The sequence below is a fragment of the Echinops telfairi genome, unplaced genomic scaffold, assembly GCF_000313985.2.
Source record: "Echinops telfairi isolate 266 unplaced genomic scaffold, ASM31398v2 ScPeMD7_6;HRSCAF=24_0, whole genome shotgun sequence".
Classification (NCBI taxonomy): domain Eukaryota; kingdom Metazoa; phylum Chordata; class Mammalia; order Afrosoricida; family Tenrecidae; genus Echinops; species Echinops telfairi.
Window position 1 is genome coordinate 175816 of NW_022103902.1, and position 6680 is coordinate 182495.

General features: G+C 38.3%; 1 protein-coding gene across 1 annotated transcript in view; it reads right to left on the reverse strand.

Annotated features, from left to right (window-relative positions):
• Positions 1–6680, reverse strand: part of TOMM70 (translocase of outer mitochondrial membrane 70) — a 34267-nt gene that overhangs the window by 26936 nt on the left and 651 nt on the right. The window lies entirely within an intron of this gene.

Genomic DNA, 6680 nt, shown 5'->3' on the forward strand with positions numbered 1-6680 from the left:
CGCTGAAGACAGAGCGGGTGAATAAACAAATGTGGTGACGAAAACTGATGAAGGGATCAGTTATCAGGCATCAAAGAACAAAAAATTATATCATTGTGTGCTCACCTCCATGATATGATCGCCGAAGACAAATGGGTGCATAAGCAAGTGTGGCGAAGAAAGCTGATGGTGCCCAGCTAAGGCTTGAAGGTAAACAAGCAGCCACCTAGCTTAGAAGCAACAAAGTCCACATGGAAGAAGTATGCCAGCCTGTGTGATCACAAAGGTGTTGAAGGGATCAGGTATCAGGCATCATCAGAACAAAAAATCTTATCATAGTGAATGATGGGGGGAGTGTGGAGTGGAGACCCAAAGCCCATTTGTAGGCCACTGGACATCCCCTTACAGAAGGGTCTTGGATAGGGGATGAGCCAGTCAGGATGTGATGCAGCAACGATGAAACATACAACTATATACATATATACATATAAATACTTTATCTATACAATTAAAAAACTGTAATGATGAGGATAGCAAAAAAAAAGTAGTATTTGATATTACTGGGAATCACTTTGGGTTTTAGTAGTCTTTTAAATCATTTTATTAGGGGCTCACACAACTCATCACAATCCATACATACATCAATTGTGTAAAGCACATTTGTACATGCATTGCCCTTATCTCAAAACATTTGTTTTCCACTTAAGCCCATCATCAGCTCATTTTTCCCCTCCCTACCCGCTCCCCACTCCCTCATGAACCCTTGATAATTTGTAAATTATTATTATGTCATATCTTGTCCTGTCTGAAGTCTCCCTTCACCCACTTTTCTGTTGTCTGTCCCCCAGGCAGGTCACATGTAGATCCTTGTAATCGGTTCCCCCTTTCAACCCACCCTACCCCCACGTGTTTTAGTAGTCTTTTCAAGATTCCAAGCATTTAATACTATTTTACACTAAAATTCTAATAGTGAAAATGGATTTCAGCCTGCATTTCTCACAACAAATTAAGTTTTTATCTGATATAGAAGAACTTTGGGTGGTGCTACTTCCAAGATCAAATCTCTCCAATTAACTTAAAAAAACAAACTACATTTTCAGCAATGGTTCATACAGTAGTTACGTTCCCATTCAACAATTTCTCCTTAAGTTGTTCCCACACGTTGGGTATTTTCTTGACAATGAGTGAACATTCTCATTATTACCATTTCATCTGTTGTTTCCACTAAACCAATTCCCATGTCCTCATTATTCTACTCTGCCTTACACTGTTGATTGACTGATGTGGCTGATTAAAATGGTCAATAGTTTATAAGTAGTTTACATTGCTATTCAACAATAAGACAAACTATCGACCTACTGTTAACCAACACCCAGTTAAGAAAGTTTACACATACACACACAAAGGATCTCTGGTGGCACAATGGGTTATGTGTTGAGCAGCTAGTCACAAGGTGTCCATGATTCTAATTCACCAGCTGGTCTGCAGGAGACATGAGGCTTTCTGTTACTATAAAGACTTACAGCATCAGAAACCAACAGAAGTCGAAGTTCTATCTTATAGAGGGTCCCTTTGAGTGTAAATCAAATCAATGGCTGAAAGTTATACACACACACATACATACATAAAAGAAGAACTCAAAAGAATGATCATTTAACAGAGCCAATTCCACTAAATGAATTCGACAAATATTTTGAATGAAATCTTCTAGGGAGTCCTAAAATTAATGCACCAGGCAGCAACCATTACTAGCCCAAATCACTTTTGAAAATATTTTAAACGATCACCATTATGGAGATTTGAATACCCCCAAGGCTAACTGCCACTGTGTCAATTCTGACTCAGTGACCTAAAAAAAAAAAAGAAAAGCTGAAGGCTCATTAGTTTCCGAGGCTGTGGGTGTTATAGGAACAGCGGATGGGTTTGAACTTCCGACTGCTCAGCTAGCAGCCCCACTGTGCATGCAATGGGTCACCAGGGCTCCTTGGAGATGTGTCATGACATTCGATTGAGTTGGTCCCAACTCATATTGACCCTCTGGGCATCAAAAAGAACTATTCTCCAGGCCCGGGCCATCTTCACCATTGTCATGCTTGAGCCCACTGTTGAGGCAAATGTGGTCAATGAGTGAGAAATGAGTAGGTGCGATTATTTCCAGTTTATATATACACAAATCAACAGGAGCCCAAAGAAACTGAGAATCTTGCCCAAGGCGAGCAAACAGACTTTGGTACCTTGACTCACTACATAAGACAGAAATTATCTGCAGTTACTGGTATCTTTATTTCCCTCCTTTTAACCAAGCAAGTATAATTTGATTGATTTTAGTTAAAAGTACATGTCATGTGAATAGTCTTTTCTCTCAGAAGGCACATTTAAATATACAACCCCCACCCCCAAAAAACCCAAACTCTGCCAGCAAGAGGATTCTGACTCAGTGAAGGAACACACTAGAGGCCAATTAAAATTCAAAGTCACACAGATATTGAGGCAAACCCTGGCACATTTGTGCTATACATTTGGCAATAAGAGATCACTATAAATGCTTAGCAAGTAATTCTAAAGTATCTTGATTATCACCATGTATCACTGTGAAAGATAAATTAGAATTTGGTGACATTAATTCAGGTGTGAGAAAATGGGCATTAACTTGTCACCATAACTATAGTTATGACATGAGGCAATGCTATTTTTCCTCTTAAATGGTGTTACTCTTTTAATTCATAACATTCTAAAGGCATATTTATTCATCTGAATGTTGGTTTAAGTGTAGCACTAAAGTAGCAACCAAATGACACAAGAAACCATTTTTCAATACCTTACTGATCAATTGTTACTTTTATATGTGTCAAATCTAATAAAAAAAATCATTTGCTATCTTTGTCCTGAAAGTTAAATCATCTACAAACTACTAAATTTGAGACATTTTAAACATGAGAACAAGCTTTAAAGAATGCTGTTTCACAGGATTATGATTTCAGGTTAAATAATAGTAACTTGAAAGAATGCTTAAACGGGGTCTAAGACTTCTTTGTAAAACTAAATATATGTGCATATACACATATATACACTTACAAACATCAACAAACTAAATGGTGTCCTTTCCTGTGCCATACCCTGGACCAATTGGGGATTGTGATCAAAGAGTTTCACTGGGTGATTTTTGTTAGCACACTGGCAGGCCTTTCTTATTCCATCTTGGTCTGCAAACTGCCTAGCATCATAGCAACACAGAAGCACGCAGGGACTGATGGGTGGCTGGCTGCTCACTGACCAAGAATTGAGCCCAGGGCTCCTGCAGCAAAGACAAGATTCATGTTTTCTGGGAAAAAAGTACCAGTTATATATTTAAAACACATTAACAGTGTAGACTGTCCCAGATGTTTACCACTGTAGGAGCCTGAGTGGCTGCTCAGTAGTTCAAAGCCACCATCAGCCACTCTGCTCTGCAGAAGGAAGATGAGGTTTTTTTTATTCCTGTAGAGATTTACAGCCCAGGAAACCCACAAGGGCTGCTGAACTCTGTCCTATAAGGTCAAAATGAGTCAGAATGAACTCCATGGCCGGGAGTGCAAGCAAGCACTCAAGGAAAATGTGTAGCATAGAAGTGCTTATGAACAAAAAAGGAAAAAAAAAAGTGCTTATGATAGATTTGTGAGTCATCAAAATTTAGGGACGATGTAGCAGCAAAAGGAGACTGAAAAAAAATCAGAGGGGCACTCAGGAAATTAAAAATCCAATGGGGAAACAAAACAAAACAGAATGTGATATCCTAGAAACCACTGGATTAGAGGACAGAGTGCAGCAGTGTCGAGAACAAAGTTAGGTCTAGAGAACTAGGTTAGAATAACGTCCCTAACCACTGAACCACTGAAGTGTGAGGACAAACTATTTAGTATAGGATAACCCATGTGTAATATTAAAAACCAAAAACCTTTCACTGGATGCCTTATCATTAGATTAAAAAAAAGACTTATTGAATCAATAATGCTTTTACATAAATGCACATATTTTTAAAAGCCGTTTGTTTGAAAAACAAATACCTAAAACATTTGGTACAGCCAGGAGATCATGCTCACTTTCTCTGTCTAATCCTTGTGATAATTCAGGTTCAGAGATGAAGACCTATAGCAGGGGGTCCTCAAACTTTTTAAACAGGGGGCCAGTTCACTGTCCTTCAGACCCGTTGGAGGGCCGGACATTACTTAAAAAAAAACTATAAACTTATGCACACTGCTCATATCTTATTTTGAAATAAAACAAAACGGGACAAAAACACTAGGTGGGCCGTAGTTTGAAGAAGCCTGCCCTACAGGAAGGCGATCTTTAAATTCTTCACAACTTTGAAAATCTATCACACTAAAGAGAAATGACTGAAGCAACAAATGATACATCTTGGAAATTTTCATGATTAAAAATAGACCATGGTTTAAATATTTTAAACACCTCAATCTCAAGCTAACAAATCTAATTAGGTTTTTCCCCCCCAGTGATATCTTCATTTTGCTTTAAGAAGCACAATCTTGCTTCTTAAATTTGAAGAATCTTTGGTGTCCTAGAAATAAGGGGACTAGATATAATCTACAGTGTACATTAGGATCTCAAACCCAAAAGAGAACCCAATAAAACTAAGTTTATTAGACAAACCAACACACAAAAATCACTAACTTTACATTCTCTATTCTGATATTAAACCCTAAACACAAAATACCTGTCCATTCCTTCAGCCAATTAAAATTCAAATGAAGAACAGCTACAGCACCAGGACTTTGCCATCTTCCTATCAGTTAGAACAGGTGTTTCCTTTTACAAAATCACCAGGTTTGCCAGATTAAAGGAAATAGTGGTTAATGAGTAGCGCGCGCGTGGCTGCTAATTTAAGGAAAAGTCAGCGGTGTTTAACCCATCCACAAGCTTTAAAGAAGGAAGCTGTAGCAGTGTGCTTCCATAAAGATTACAGCCTCCGAATATAGGGCAATTCTACCAATTTCTAAAAAAATTTCTAAGAAAAACTTTGGTATCCTTGCAACCATCTAACTTGATTGAGTAGGGGTCAGGAAACTAACTTGAGCGAGGCTAGTCGTTGGCAAAAATGCAGTATCTTTCGGGTACTATGTCCTATTGGTCACTATCAGGTTATTCCAATAAAAAGCACTATCCTATCTCCAACCATGGAATATAATTAGTGACCAAATGTCAGGTTATTCCAATAAAAAGCACTATCCTATCTCCAACCAATGAATATAATTAGTGACCAAATGTCAGGTTATTTCAATAAGAAGCACTCTAAAACTAGATGATATGATTAGTGAACAAATTTAGCTAGAGTCTAGATAAAAGAAATTTTCATTAAAAAGGGCATTGTTACTTACTGAAGAATTATGTAGCAACTTAAAGCAAAAATCATAGGTATTAGCCAACAAATTTTTGCAAAGCAAACAGCATTACCAACTTTTAGGGCTGGAAGCAATGAAAAATCTAGTGTTCAAATCCTCTTATTCTACTAGGATACTGCTAAGGTTAAGATCAAACCACTTTCCTGATATTGGAGAGGCCAACCTGAATTACACAACTCCTAATTTTTAAGAGTCTATCAACCTTCTATCACGATGTATCTTTTTCTACATTTTGAAAACCAATGTTTTATTCTCCCTAAGAAAGCTACATCCATGGCCTATGTCTGGCATACTGTAAGAGCAAAACTAAGTCAGTTCCATCCCACATCAAAACTGCTTGTAAAGTTCATTTGACAACTTAAAAAAAAAAAGCAAGCTGTCTCCAACCTGAATGTTCTTAAATTTGGTCTTAAATCTTAAACTTGCATGTGCATATAAATCTGTGCTTCTCAGCCTGAGATTTATTTGAAGGAAGATTTCTATGGAACTTTGGTTTACTCTGAACACAGTACCCATTCCAATCTAAGATGCAGATAAAATGCTCCACCTGAACTCAGCATTGTTAAATGCCGTCAGAGCTAGAGCCCGTGGAGCTACCAGAAACCAAAAGGGTTTAACAGCGTCATGAAAAAAACCCAGCCAACTGTACAAATGTGGCTTCAGATGTTGGGCTACACTGTACTACACTGGGCTACACTGTGGCTTCAGAACTGTACAAATGTGGCTTCAGATGTTGGGCTACACTGTCCCCCACCCCCTTTAACAAGTTAATTCTGACTCATACAGCACAGACCACAGTAGGTTTGAACATGTACATCACTCGGTAAAACTTAAAAAAAAAAAAGCTTCCATTCCCCCGCCACAAAAGCTTAAGAGCTCATTTCCATAGATATTTTTCTAAAAACGCTATTTTACTCTTCAGAAGTGCATTTTTGTTTTGGGGGCAGAGAGGCATATCGATGGTCTTCCTTTCAGTAGATTTTGTCAGTCAACGGTTCCTGTATTTCTTCGCGCTCCCCCAGTCCCTCCCACAAAGCACCCCTTTTAGAAAGTTGAATAATCCGTTATTTCGATTAAGTTCTAACCCTTGCAAATCAAATCAATTCATACCCCTCGTAACAATTGTTAAGGCTTCCTTCACTAAGTGCAATCACCTATCTGCAAATGTCTCCTGGACCGACATGAATGATAAATGCTGTGTCACTAAGAAAGGCAAAGATTTTTTCTGAAACGCAAAATGAAACTGTCAAAGAACGCCTCTAACTAACCTATGCCCTCGGGCTGCCCCATTCACCAGCAGCCAGA